Here is a 15,796-nt window from a genome sequence, read left to right as displayed (position 1 = left end):
CCAGCACTTTCTGGTCCGTACAAGTCGCGGCCAAGTGACGCGGAGGCGTCATCCACGCATCCGCGCGGATTTGCAGTTCGCAGATGTGACGCGGGTGCGTCATTCACGCGTTCGCATCACCTAACTTCAGAGAAGCTATGGCAAATTATATATCAAATCGAAGCCCCGGACGTTAGCTTTCCAACGCAACTGGAAACGCGTCGTTTGGACCTATATAGCTAAAGTTATAGCCGTTTGAGTGCGTAGAGGTCAGGCTGGACAGCTTAACAACTTCTTCAACTTCTTGTATTCCTTCCACTTTTGCATGCTTTCTTTCCATCCTCCAAGCCATTCCTGCCCTATAATATCTGAAAACACTTAACACATATATCAAGGCATCTAATGGTAATAAGAGAGGATTAATAATAAGCAAATATAAGATCAAAAAAGCATGTTTACATTCATAGTACAAAATCAGGAAGGAAAATGTAAAACATGCGAATTGTATGAATAAGTGAGTAAAGAGTTGATAAAAACCACTCAATTGAGCATAAGATAAACCATAAAATAGTGGTTTATCAACATTCCCACACTTAAACAATAACATGTCCTCATGCTAAGCTCAAGAGAAACTATAAAGATGAAGAGGAATGGTAGGATATATGAAATGCAACCTATCTATATGAATGCAACTACATGCAAAAATGTTTCTACCTACTTGGTTAAAAATAAATAAGTTCTCCAAGACAAACATAAATCAGATTTCACTAATTCAAATCATATAAAATAAAGACAAGTAAACTTGTAAGAAGATAGCTCATGAAAACAGGAATCATAGAATTAAGCACTGAACCCTCACTGGTAGTGTATATCACTCTAATCTCTCTAGTGTATAGGGTAATCACTCTACTCTTCTCTAGTCATACTTTCTAAAACTTTGTTCTTCATCTAATTAATCAACAAATATTTAGCATACCAATGCAAACATCATGAGGTCTTTTCAGGGTTGTAATGGGGTTGAGGTAAAGGTAAGGGTATATATATAAGGCTAAGTGAGCTAGTAAAGTGAATCCTTGAGTAGTCTAAGATCTCACCTAACATATACATACTCTATAAAAATTTTAAAATTATACTTAGCTTCCCATAATTTTCCCACTTTTTATCACATACTCATGTACCAATTTTATTTTGATTTTACTTCCATGTGCATTGATTTCTCTACTAAACTTATTATTGGGGTAATTTTGTCCCCTTATTCATAAATTTTTTTTTTTGAATCATAAAAGCAAACATAACTTATCAATGCACATGGATTTTCCATTATTTTTTCTATTTTGGTTTTTTCATGAGTAGGTTCCTAAATTTCCAATATTCAAATAAATTAAAAACATGATATATTTCCTTATTAACCCATGTTCCCACAGTTTTCCCACACTTAAATTATACACAATATCTATCTTAAGTTAACCAAGGATTCAATTTGGAATTTTTTTTATTTTATTTTTCTGCTTAAGACTAGTAATGTGGTTATGAAATAGAAGGGGGTTAAAAAGTTCAAAGTGGCTAACAAGGGTGATGCAAAAGGTAGGCTTATTTGGGATAAGTGAGCTAATAACAAATAATGGCATCAATTATATGCAAGCATGTAAATACACTAAATAATGGACATATAGAATGGAACAAAGCAGAGATTGCAATTATAGAGAAGAAAACACATAAGAATAAAAATTTATGGTTAAATAATGTAACCATATAAATAAGCTCAAAATCTCATAGGTTGTGTGTTCTTTGGCTCAAAAACCATCTTCCAAATACAACTTCAAACAAATTTAACACAAAAATTTTCAATTTAAATTAGTGAAATTTTTCAAAAATAGGATCTTAAAAAGAAACTTATTATTTTAACCAAGCAGTAGCTAAATGCATAAAATCAAACAAACATGCAATTAAACATGCAAATGCAATAATGAACAAACAAAGAAAATAAAACAATGGTGTTAAAAAGAAGAAAATAGCTAACCCATGGAGATCGGTATTGACCTCCCCACACTTAAAGATTGCACCGTCCTCGGTGCATGCTAAGATGTGCAGGTGGATGGGTTGTTCCAACGGATGCTTTTCTCCAAAGATTGTGCAGATGGACTTGTCTTCTCTCCCCATGTAAACGTCTTCCGCTTCCCTTCCGGGTGGCCATCCTGAAAGAAAATAGGGAAGAAAAGTAACCCAGAAATAAAGATAAGAAAATAAATGAAGTATGGTTGGGTTAATGCCAAATGATAAGGGTCTCATTTACATGGAAGCTTCAACATGTACGTGAGAAAACAATAGAAGCCATGGCATGCCAGTAGTACAAAATGTACAACAATGGGGAAGAGAGTGGGTAATGAAAGACAATGTAAGTTCATGTCAATGCAAAAGGAATACAGGTATCATAAAAGATTGGCATTGACAGAAAAATAGCATCACCCAACATTGAAAAACAAGTCACTAAAAATTATACCAGAAAAGAGGCAACAGTTAAATAAGAGAATCAACACCAAAGAAAAAATAATAAATTTAGAAAAGAAAAGAAAATATGCACTAAATTAAAATGCAATGAATGAAATATGCAAATAAAATGAAAGATAAGAAGAATGAGAAGGGAAAGAAGTAAGTAAGAAAGGAGGGAGGGAAAAATTAGGATTGGGGAAGAAAAGATAAGATATTTGGCAAATTAGGATAAGCTGTGTAGCGCAAGCGACGCGGACGCATGGGGGACGCGTTCGCGCGACTTGCGCTTTAAGTTAATCAACGCGGTCGCGTGACACATGTTGTGCTTCTGGCGCGAGTGCAGCCTCGCGCCTGCACAACTCTCTGTTCGAATTATTTTATTTGCCGAATTTGGGGTGACGCGATCGCGTGGGGCATGCGATCGCGTGAGTGGGCTTTAGAAGGGAATGACGCGAACACGTGAGCCATGCGTCCGCATGGGTAGAATTGTGCGTTCAGCACCAATCCAGCACCACTCTCGCACAATAATTCGTTGTGCACCCTTTTTACATCGAAAATCAGGGCACGCGGCCGCGTGGGAGGCCATTATTCCCATGTGACGCGGACGCGTCAGCGATGCGGTCGCGTAGGACGATTTGTGCCACTGGCACGTCTCCAGCCACGCTCCAGCGTGACTCTCTATTCGTTTTTATTTTCTCCCCTCTCCTTGCGACGCGGACGCGTCACTGATGCGGTCGCGTCGCGTGGCATTTTTTTATGCATGAAAAATGCAGAATGCAATGCTAAATGCAAATGTTATGAATAGCATCCAGGTTCAATAGAAATAAACAATATAAAATAAACAAAAACGAAATAAAATGGAAACAAAAACGATCATACCATGGTGGGTTGTCTCCCACCTAGCACTTTTAGTTAAAGTCCTTAAGTTGGACATTTGGTGAGCTTCCTGTTATGGTGGCTTGTGTTTGAACTCATCCAGGAATCTCCACCAATGTTTGTATCTCCAGTAACCTCCGGGGTCCCAAACTAAGCATGTAAAGCCCTTAAGAAGCTTCAAACAGATTCTTAGGCTCCTGGGGTAACAAGTGTCAGAGCAGATTCCAGGATCCCGAATCTTGCTTTTACACCCGTCTTCTTGTTGAGCAATATTGTTCCATCCGGGTGGCAAGCAGTCTGAATTCTCACTGAAGCAGCCAAACAACTTTCTAGACCCATTCAGCTGAGCTCTATACCAACCGTTACGTTTAAATTTTGAGCTTCCAACCATAATGAACCTTGCAGGACAGATCTTTCCACTGACCATCTTCTTCTTACTCTTGATGCCACAAAGAGTTCTAAGTTGACCATCCGTCTCCAGTAGCCCGTATTCAAGTGGAATTAGAAAGCTAAGGGATATGAATTTTACCCACTTGAATGTTGTGAAGGATGATGGCAACTTAGGGGGAGGTGTTTCTAATGAACGTGCAAGCTCCACTCCCTTGTGCTCTTCTTTGACAACTACCATCTCCTTGCAAGCTTCTTCAATATCAACCTCTTCCTCTTGGTAGCTTTCTTCTTATTCAATTTCCTCTTCATTGTTCACCAAGGGCATGGGAGGTTGTGCTTTTTCTTCTTGAATCTCCAGCTCTTGATCAACCTCTTCCAAGTCTTCAACCATAACATGCTTTGGGGGTTGTACACCCTCCTTAACAACAAATTCAAACTCCTTAGAAGAGGGTTCTGTGACTTCAGGTTCCCGTGGAGGTTCTGCATCTCCTAAATCTTCAACCACTTCTTCCTCTGCAACTATTATGGCTTTCTCCACTTGTTCCAGTACAAAGTCATGCTCCTTATTGTCCACTGGAGTCTCTAGTGTCTCCTTCATGCTACGTTCTTCATTAGATTCTCCACATGAAACCATGGGGGTCCCTTGAGTGTCCGAACGTCCGGAAGGTAATTGACTTATTGCTTGCTCCAATTGATGAAGGGTTGCATGAAATTGATCTACTGTTTCCTTGAAATGATCCCGTGATTCTTGCTCCTCCTTGATGATTACCTTTCCATGACAACTCCCTTCAATTATTCCTTCACCTTCAAGGGTCTCTTCTACCTTCACCTTTAGTGCCTCCTCTAGTTCCTTATGAAGTATGGGCTCGCGAAGATGATCCTCTCTCTCTTGTTCCATATCAATAGCATAATTGGGATCATCTTGCTCTTGGATTGGTGGATGTGGGTGTTCTTCCATAGATGGTGGTGATGGGATGGATGGATCATTATGTGGTTGAGATGGAAGTGCATTGGAGCTTGAGGGTTGTATATTGAAGGTATTTGGTGGTCCGATTTAGGCGGCGAGAGCTTGTATAGTAGATTTCAGATCGGCAAATGCTTTCTTCATGGAGGTTTGGGATGGATAGGAGGGTTCATTTGTTGGGAGAAAGGGTTCATGGTAGGAAGGTGGTTCATCTTGATAATAATAAGGATATGGTGTATATTGAGGTGGTGGTTCTGTGTATGGTTCATTTGGCTCATAAGGTGGTTGGTATGGTGGATACGGGTTATGGTCATATGGAGGGGAATGGTGGAAAGGGGCTTGTGAGTGTGGTGGTTCAAAGTTATGTTGTGAGGATGGTCTCTGAGCATACGGTGGGGCTTGTTGGTAGCTACTAGGCGGTCCACCATATCTATCAGCTTGGTATGCATTGTAGGATGGTCTTTGTCTGTGATATTTAGGAGGGCGTTGTTGCCTAAAGGGTTTATCAGATCCTCTTGGCTCCTTCCATCTTTGATTGCTTTGATCTTGATGCATATTCCTGTTATAGCATCCATTCCTTGCAACAAAATTAGAATCAAACTCAAAGTGAGAGGGGTGAGAATTCATAGTAGTTGTCAGAAGTAAGGGGGAAGAGAGAAAACAAATAAACAAGTAAAAGAAAAATATATATTTTTTTTTTGAAAAATATTTACAATAACCAATAAGAAGGCACACGTTTGCAATTCCCTGGCAACGGCGCCATTTTGACGTTGGGATTTTTGCTAGTAAAGAATTTTATAAAAATAGTCGTGTTGTAGATATAGATTCTAAACCAACAGAAATCCCTTTGTGCAAAAGTTTTGGTTGTCACAAGTAACAAACCCCTTTAAAATTGATAACCGAGTATTTAAACCTCGGGTCGTCTTCTCAAGGAATTGCAGGGAGGTATGTTCTTATTATTGGTTATGAGTTTGTAATTGGGGTTTTGAAGTTTGGGCAATGGGCACAGGTATATTTAAATGACAAGTAAAATAAATTAAAAATAATAAAATCTCTTGGCAAGGTATAAGAACTGGAAGTCCTATCCTAGTTATCCTTATCAATTGTGATGAGAATTGGATTTTTCTCCCACTTTGTTAACCTTTAACTATGAAGGTAAGTCAAGTGAATGAATTAATTCGAATTCTCAAGTCCTAGTCTTTCCTTGGGAAAAGTTAGAGTTATTGGATCTCGAATCAATTCTTGAAGAATTCCAATTTTCAATCAACAATGAGTTTGATAACTCAAGGGTCACCAATTAATCAACCAAAGCCAAAAGGTAGAAAAATCTAAATTATAAGTTGAAATAATAATAAATCCTAAATCCTTTAAGAGGAATTCTAATCCTAAATCCAAAGAGAGAGGAGAGAACCTCTCTCTCTAAAAACTACATCTAAACTATGAAAAGTGAATTATCAGAGCATGATTATGAATGGATGCATTCTCTCACTCTATAGCCTCTAATATGTGTTCTCTGGGCCGAAAACTGGGTCAGAAACAGCCCAGAAGTCACTTCCAGTGCTTTCTGGTCCGTACAGGTCGCGGCCAAGTGACGCGGAGGCGTCATCCACGCATCCGCGCGGATTTGCAGTTCGCAGATGCGACGCGGGTGCGTCATTCACGCGTTCGCGTCGCCTAACTTCAGAGAAGCTATGGCAAATTATATATCAAATCGAAGCCCCGGACGTTAGCTTTCCAACGCAACTAAAACCGCGTCGTTTGGACCTCTGTAGCTAAAGTTATAGCCGTTTGAGTACGAAGAGGTCAGGCTGGACAGCTTAACAACTTCTTCAACTTCTTGTATTCCTTCCACTTTTGCATGCTTTCTTTCCATCCTCCAAGCCATTCCTACCCTATAATATCTGAAAATACTTAACACATATATCAAGGCATCTAATGGTAATAAGAGAGGATTAATAATAAGCAAATATAAGATCAAAGAAGCATGTTTTCAATCATAGCACAAAATCAGGAAGGAAAATGTAAAATATGCGAATTGTATGAATAAGTGAGTAAAGAGTTGATAAAAACCACTCAATTGAGCATAAGATAAACCATAAAATAGTGGTTTATCAATACTTATTCAAGAAGAGACGTTATGGTTACAGAAATCTCGGTGTAAATGGATTAATTTGGGTGACAGAAATACCAAGTACTTCAACGGTATCACTATGGCTAGAAGAAGAAAAAACAAGGTGACTTCTCTTCAAGATAGCGATGAAAATTGGATCTCAGATGATGTCGCTCTTGAAAATATGGTGACAACTTTCTATTCTGAGTTATACAAAGATGACCTTCCTGACTGTCTGTATATTCTCTATGGTAACTTTTCCTACTCTTTCTCATGATGAGCTGATAAATATTGGGAATAATGTATCTACCTTGGAAATTAAAAATTCTGTTTTTAATATTGATGGTTTGAAAGCACCAGGTAGGGATGGTTGATAAGTCCATATTTGATGATATATTTTGACTCAATTTGGATGGATTCTAGTATATAAACTCACATTTAAACACCAAAATAGCATACTTTTGTGTTTTGTCCCTAAATTGAACCTAAATGTGAAAACATGCAATTTTGTGCTTGAAATGAGCAATTTAATTCCACTTTTATTCCATTTGATGCCATGACATGGTTGTTGAGTGATTTCATGCCTTAGAGGCAAGAATGAATGGCCAAAAGTGGAAGAAAGCATGTACAAGGGAGAAAACATGAAGAAAACAAGGAAAAGTACACACAGCGAAGTGTGCATACGCACAACCTTGCGTGCGTGCGCACAAGAAAGAATTTCTATGTGTGTACGCACAAGCACCTGTGCGTATGCACATGTCAACATTCAGTCGAGTGTGCGGATGCACACATCTGTGCGTCCGCACAGGTCCCTGCACATGATTGCATTAATGAAACATGTGCTGCGCGAATTTGGAGGCCTCTTGGCCCATTTTGGAAGGCTTGAAGGCTGAATTTGGATGCTATATGAAGGGGAATTCAACACATTTGAAGGCACTAGGTTTTAGCTCACTTAGATAGTTTAATTTCATAGTATTAGGAGTAGGAGTAGTGTAGCATTCCTCTCTTAGGGTTTTATTTTCAACTTCATTGTATCATTTTATAGCAAGCTTTAATCTTGGATGTTGATCAACTCTTTTGTAAGTGCTCTTTAATTTCTCTTTAATTACATTCTCTTCATTTTCAATTCCTCTTGGTTCAAGTGCTTGTTCATATTTCCAATTTTGTGTTACTTAGAGTTTTGATTGATGAATTTAATGCTTCATGCTTTCTTTATGCTTAATTGCTTGTTTATATTTGGTTTTGTTGATAGTTGGTTATAGTTTTCTAATTTTCCTTGCAATTTTCCATTTTTTGGTTTTATGCACACAAGGTGTTTGTAAAAATGTCAACTTTAGATTTTGAGTAGATTTTCACACCTTGGCTTGCGGTTTGAGTTCCTAGGATACTAGAGTCATAATGTCCGACATTTAGGGGTAATTCTTGGGTAGTTAGTTGACTCTTGTTTCCATTGACGCTAGCCTTTTATCAACTAGTTTGGTAAGTTGGTTAGGTCTTATGGATTAAGGTCAATTATGCTTGCTTGACTTACTCCTCGATGGTTGGAGTTGACTAGGCGAGATTGACTCATGATAATTACCATAGTTGCGGTTATGGCAATGAAAGGATTCCTTGAGCCCTCCTTCTCATGTCAAAGCTCTTTTATTGCATTTATAGCATTTTCACTAGTTTTTATCTTGCTTTCTCTTTACTTGCATTAATTCACAATTTTGATCATTTCTTAATTCTTTTAATCCTTCATTTCTTGCTTGAAAACCCCCTTTTGCCTTAACAACTGGTGGACGAAATTGTGATAAAAGAGTTCCAGGCACTGTTAGAGAAGCTCACAACTCCGTTCAACTTAACCAGCAAGTGTACTGGGTCATCCAAGTAATACCTTACATGAGTAAGGGTCGATCCCACAGAGATTGTTGGTATGAAGCAAGCTATGGTCACCTTGTAAATCTCAGTCAGGCGGATTCAAGTATAATTGGATTATTGGTTTAAATTTGATTAATGGAATAAATAGAAAATAAAGATAAATAAACTAAGATAGAAATACTTATGTAAATTAATGGTGGGAATTTCAGATAGGCGTATGGAGATGCTGTGCTCCTCTCGAATTTCTACTTTCTTATTACATTCATCCAATCCTTCTTACTCCTTTCCATGGCAAGCTGTATGTAGGGCATCACCGTTGTCAATGGCTACATCCCATCCTCTCAGTGAAAATGGTCCTATGCTCTGTCACAGCACGGCTAATCATCTGTCGGTTCTCAATCAGGTTGGAATAGAATCCCTTGATTCTTTTGCGTCTGTCACTAACGCCCAGCCTTCAGGAGTTTGAAGCTCGTCACAGTCATTCAATACCGGAATCTTACTCGAAATACCACAGACAAGGTTAGACTTTCCAGATTCCCGGAATCCTACTCGGAGTACCACAGACAAGGTTAGACTTTCCGGATTCCCATGAATGCTGCCATCTATCTAGCTTATACCACGAAGATTCTGTTGGGGAATCTAAGAGATATGCGCCCGGCCTAAGGTAGAACGGAAGTGGTTGTCAGTCACGTGCGTTCATAGGTGAGAATGATGATGAGTGTCACGGATCATCACATTCATCAAAGTGTTGTGCAACGTATATCTTGGAATAAGAATAAAAGAGAATTGAATAGAAAGTAATAGTAATTGTATTGAAACTTGAGGTACAGCAGAGCTCCACACCCTTAATCTATGGTGTGCAGAAACTCCACCGTTGAAAATACATAAGTGAAAGGTTCAGGCATGGCCGAATGGCCAGCCCCCTAAAACGTGCTCAATGGCCTCCTAAGATGAAGAATAAAACAAAACTGAGACCAAAGATGAAACGTGGTCAAAAGACGACTAATACACTAGTAAAAAGTCTTATTTATACTAAACTAGCTACTAGGGTTTACATGAGTAAGTAATTGATGCATAAATCCACTTCCGGGGCCCACTTGGTGTATGTTTGGGCTGAGCTTGATCTATCCACGAGCTGAGGCTTCTCTTAGAGTTGAACACCAAGTTATAACATGTCTTGGGCGTTCAACTCCGGATCATGACGTGTTTCTGGCGTTTAACTCCAGACAGCAGCATGTACTTGGCGTTCAACGCCAAGTTACGTCATCAATTTCCGAATAAAGTATGGACTATTATGTATTTCTGGAAAGCTCTGGATGTCTACTTTCCAACACCGTTGAGAGCGCGCCATTTGGAGTTCTGTAGCTCCAGAAAATTCATTTCGAGTGCAGGGAGATCAGATTCCAACAGCATCAGCAGTCCTTTTGTCAGCCTTTTTCAGAGTTTTGCTCAAGTCCCTCAATTTCAGCCAGAAATTACCTGAAATCACAGAAAAACACACAAACTCATAGTAAAGTCCAGAAATGTGAATTTAACATAAAAACTAATGAAAACATCCCTAAAAGTAGCTTGAACTTACTAAAAACTACCTAAAAACAATGCCAAAAAGTGTATAAATTATCCGCTCATCAACAACCAAGGAAGTAACACTTCAATTGCATCCTAGGGAAGAACGACCCGAGGTTGAAAGACTCTCAGTTTATATTGTGTTTTGAATTTGACATTTGATTAAGAGAGTTCATTGTTGGTTTAGACTATACTACCAACGAATTCATTCTTGCTTTTGATCGATTCTAAACCGGCAAAAGTTCTCTTATCAATGGTATACATGCCATTTCTTATCATAGTCAATGGGATAAAGTCAGCCCTGACCTATGTAATCTGGTGAAAGCTATTTTTTTAACCTTGGAAAATCAACGAGATTAATGAAACGCTTATCACTTTAATTCCAAAGGTGGAGCCAGTCTCAAGCCTAAAACACATAAGACCTATAAGCTTATGCAATATTTTATACAAAGTGGTCACTAAGATCCTTGCTAAGCGTTTGAGAATGGTTATGAAAAAGCTTGTTAAACCCACCCAATGTAGCTTCGTTCCTGGAAGACAAAGTTCTGACAACATTATCATCACTCAGGAAGTTATTCATTACATGAGGACAAAGAAAGGAAACAAAGATTGGATGGCTATAAAAATTGACTTGGATAAAGCTTACGACAGACTCAAATAGAGTTTTATAAAAGACACTCTGGTTGACATCGGACTCCCTGCTCACTTTATTAATTTGATTGTACGTGCATTTCCACTACTAGGATGCGGGTCTTATGGAATGGTGAAAATTTGGATGAATTCCTTCTTTCCAGAGGTATTCGACAAGGAGACCCCCTGTCACCTTACATTTTTGTTCTTTGTATGGAATGTCTCACCCAGCTTATCAATGCAGCCGTGAAAAACCACTTTTGGAAACCCATACGGTTTAATCAAGATGGCCCTGATCTATCCCACCTTTGCTTTGCTGATGACCTTATTTTCTTTGCCGAAGCTAGCATGGACCAAGCAGAGATTATCAACAAGATCCTAGAGGAATTTTGAAGAAGTTTTGGGCAGAAAGTAAATAATGATAAGACCCGAATATTCTTTTCCAATAATGTGGGGAACAATATCAGAGAGGAAATTAGTGAAGCACTCCATTTCACAAGAAAGGATGATCTCGAAAAATATCTTGGAGTCCCCTTTCTTCACACAAGAACCAATCGCAACACCTATAATGAGATTCTTGACAAACTCAACTCTAGGATAAATGGATGTAAAGATTTCACTCTATCTTTTGCAGGAAGAACAACTCTAGTGAAATCTAACATTTCCTCTATTCCTACTTATACTATGCAAACTTCTATTCTTCCTGCATCTACTTGTAACCTTATTGACCGTAAATGCAGGAGCTTCCTTTGGGGAGAAACAGATCAATCGTGAAAAGTTCATCTCCTTAACTGAAAGACTATTAGTCAACCAAAAACAAATGGTGGGCTTGGAATCCGGCATGCCAAGTGTAACACCCTACCACACAAAGCTTTACGTCTAGGATGTAAAACAGAGGTGGTGAGGTGCTACAACTTCTAAAATTGAAATATATACATATAATAGTAGAAAGAATATAATAAACTAGGAGTCTTGAAAAATGGGTAAAACAAAATCACGAAATGAAAAGCGCAACGCTCTGAAAACGGAATAACTTGTGTGTGAAGAAAAATATAACTATCAAACATAAGACAACAAAAGTAGGAATAGAGAGTCAAAGATACAAAATAACAAGCTCCTAACTCAGCCCGCGAAGTCAAGGCTGGTCGGAGAATATTTACACATATATACATACATAACCAAAATCCAGATGTACATAAACAAAGTCATGTCTCTCCATAAACCTCTAAGAGGATCAAAAGAGCAAGATATGCGGAGAGAAAGCTAAGTACACACACACACACACACACACACACACACACACACACACACACACACACACACACACACACACATATATATATATATATATATATATATATATATTACTGTACAACAAAATAACCCAGTAACCACTTCCCAGGAGTCTAGACGCCTAACGAGATGCCTCCCGACCTGCATCTGAAAAACAACAACATAGTATGGGGTGAGAACCAAAGGTTCTCAGTATGGTAAAGGTGCTACACACATAATATATAAGGTCCTGGGAATGCCAGAGGCAATCCTAGAACGCCAACACTCAGATCTTGAAGTATTAAACAGAAGCCATAAAAGGTAGTTTTCTAAGAGTATTTAAGCTTAACTTAACCTTAAAATCTAAGCCCCAAACTACCATTCTTCCATACCTCATTACCTCCATCTCCGTCAGCATTTCACAGACAAATAAACAGATAAAAGTAAGCACAAGAATGTTACAAGTACTACAGGTAACAAATATACATTTAGCATGGCGAGTACATTTAGGCACACCTAGTTAATGTACAAACAAGTGATTCAAGTAGTATGCATATGACGCATGCCTGTCCTATGGCTGATGAGGCTCATATGTCGGTTATCCAGCCAACCTGACAAGTCCAAAAACCTTAGTCTGTCCCTCGACGTGCATCCCCAAGAGTCCATGGATAGCTTTTTCTCAAATAATTAATATTGCTCAATGGGGGTTAACATTCCCGGAAATTTATAAGTGTCCAGTCACCCTTACGTCGTAGGATCAATAGAGTATCGAGCTTAGTACACATGGTGGCAAGCTATGGTACTTTACCCAGGGAATCTCGTATATCAGATCATTTAATCATTCAAGCCAAGTATCATACATGATTAGGTCTAATACTATTATCAATGACTAAAGGAATGAGAATAGAGGTTTAGAAAATTGAAATAGGATTTAAAACTTCAAAAATCATGTTTGCTGGAACAGGGGCCACGCATACGCATGGCTCATGCGTGCGCGTCGAAGTGTGAAATTGCAGCTCGCGCGCACGTTCCTTTGTTATGTGTACATGTGGACATGCTAGTTAACCCCTTACGCGTGCGCATGGAACCAATCAGGTACGCATCGTCAAAATCCTATGCCACGCGTACGCGTGGACGTACGTTCTTAAAAAAAGATCAACCAGAGCTGCACAATCAGGGAGAATGCCACCTGCATATCAACATATTACCCTCCAAACTTCCAACGAGCATAACTTGATCATTTTAAATTGTTTTTCTTCCGTTTTTCGAACGGCATAAACTTCACGAACCCAATTTTTATTTAAAACAAGTTAGAATCAATTTGGGGTTCCAAAAACTAAGTTATATCCTGCCAAAATTCATTCCAAAACCAAAGTTTTGCAAATCATGTTAAACCTCCATTCCATTGCCTTACCATCCACATATCATCCACTTCTTACCTAAAGCCAATTCTATGACATACAATATCCTTAAAAGTTCAATAATCAACCTTCCACAATTTACATAACCATACACTAACTCAATTATCCCTTTTTATCATTCATCACACATTACAATTCTTCAACAATTACATTATACACTAACACAATATTCCTACTATCATATCATTACCAACATAATCATTTTCCATTCCAATGCCAATATGACAACCATCATCATCACATAGCCAACCCTTAACGTAAAAGCCAAGGATACTAAGCATGATACATTTCTGTGCATTCCAACTTATCTTATAGTCATCTAGCCTAAGTTTTCACAGAACATTATATATTAAATGCAAGAAACCTAAACCATACCTTGGCCGCTTGCCATGTAGCGACCAAAGTAATTTAATTAAAACCAAGGCAGCCCCTCAAAACTCAACAAACTCTAGGCTCAGCTTCCTCCAAATTCCAATATTCACAACTTCAAGCTCCAATTATTTATTCTCAACCTAATACACATTTATAACACATATATACCCAATTTAACATCCGAAACATAAATTCAACAAATTAAATAGAATTTTTGATATCCTCACCTTACCCAAGCTTCACATAAGTAAGAGTAAACGTTTTCCTCAAGCAAATTGGATCCTAAAATATCAAAGAGTAAATAAATTCAATATCTCTACTTAATTTTCCAAAAATTGGGAAAGAAGAGGCTGAGGTGAAATAGTAGGTTACCTATGAAATTATTCTGGTAGAAACGTAGAGCTCGACGCAGTGGTCCCATGGCCGTAAACGGTGCAGCGATCAGAGTACGGAAGGAGAAGTTACGGCATTCGGAGTTACCGTAAGGGTTTTCGACAAGCTCTCTTCTCCTTCCCCTATTTGCTTCAGCGCTGTGTATTGCTGAAATGGGAAGGATGAGAAGGCTAGGTCCATTTTAATTGCTGGGCTGGTTGGGCCCACGGACCCAGTTTAGGCTCGGTTTAACCAGTTCGGTCTATTCGGTCCAATCTTGGATCGATTTCCTCAAAATTAGTGTAAAAATTCTTGTTTTGACGAGCTCTATCCTAATTTAATATAATATTTGCATTTCTAATCTTTTTTATTAAAAACTAATTTACTGACTAATTATCAACTAATTTAACGGGGTTTACACCAAGGAGCTTAACCATACCTTTATGATGAAAATTGGCTGGGGCTTATAGAAAAAAGAGATGCTCTCTGGGTCAAAGTCCTCTGATCAAAATATAATTGTGGAAGCGACCTTCTCCCAAGAGTAGAAAGGAAGAATAAGTAATCAAATCTCTAGAAAGGAGTGTGTGCTTCTTGGTCTGATGTTCAAAGTGTAAAACCCGGTTAATTAACGGCTAATTAACCCATAAATGAGATTTATTCTAGAAAGCCAAAAATGTTATTTTTATGGCTAAATGTGATAGAGGAGATTGAGACGAGAATTTCGGTACCAATTTTATAGAAATCGGACCAAGATTGGACCGAACGGGCCAAACTGGGCCAACCGGACCCAAAGTGGGCCCTTGGCCCAACTAAACTAAACCAAAACCCTAGTTTTCAGCACTCTCTCTCCTCACAACACACTCAAACACGCTGAAATGGTGGAGAGGAAGGAAAGAACTCTCTCTCAACTTCTTTCTCTCACTTGATCTTCAAACCACCATAACTTTTGATCTAGAGCTCCGATCGCCGCTCCGTTTGCGGCCACGCGTTCACCGCGGAGAGCTCTACAAAACCCATACAATTAATCTTGAGGTAAGCCACAAGTTGCTGTTCGAAATTTCAGCCCTTATTTTTGAGTTTCATGGGTGAAATGTTGAGATTTTGGGTTCTTTGATGTTATAGGACCCAACTCTCTTGAAGGAGAAGGTTAATCTTGCCTCCTTGGACCTTGGGTGTGGTAAGATTCTCAACCCTAGTGTAATTTTGTTGTTCTATGATATTTGGGTATTGAGATGTTGTGTATGGGTATGATGATTGTGGCTTAGGTTGTGTATATGTGAATATTGGAGCTTGATTGGTGATTTTGAAAAGCTTGGAAAGGGTTTGGTGGTGAAAAATATGTTCTTGGAGGTGTTGAGGCCTTGAGAGCTTGTGGATAAGTGGTTTGGAAGTGCTCCGGTGGAGCTTGGGAAAATCGGCTAAGGTATGGTTTCGGTTTCCCGTATCTAATATGTAATGTGGTAGGAAATACTTAGGCTAGAGGCCCTAAGATAG

The sequence above is a fragment of the Arachis hypogaea genome, chromosome 3 (assembly GCF_003086295.3).
Source record: "Arachis hypogaea cultivar Tifrunner chromosome 3, arahy.Tifrunner.gnm2.J5K5, whole genome shotgun sequence".
NCBI lineage: Eukaryota > Viridiplantae > Streptophyta > Magnoliopsida > Fabales > Fabaceae > Arachis > Arachis hypogaea.
Note: the sequence above shows the minus strand (reverse complement) of the source record.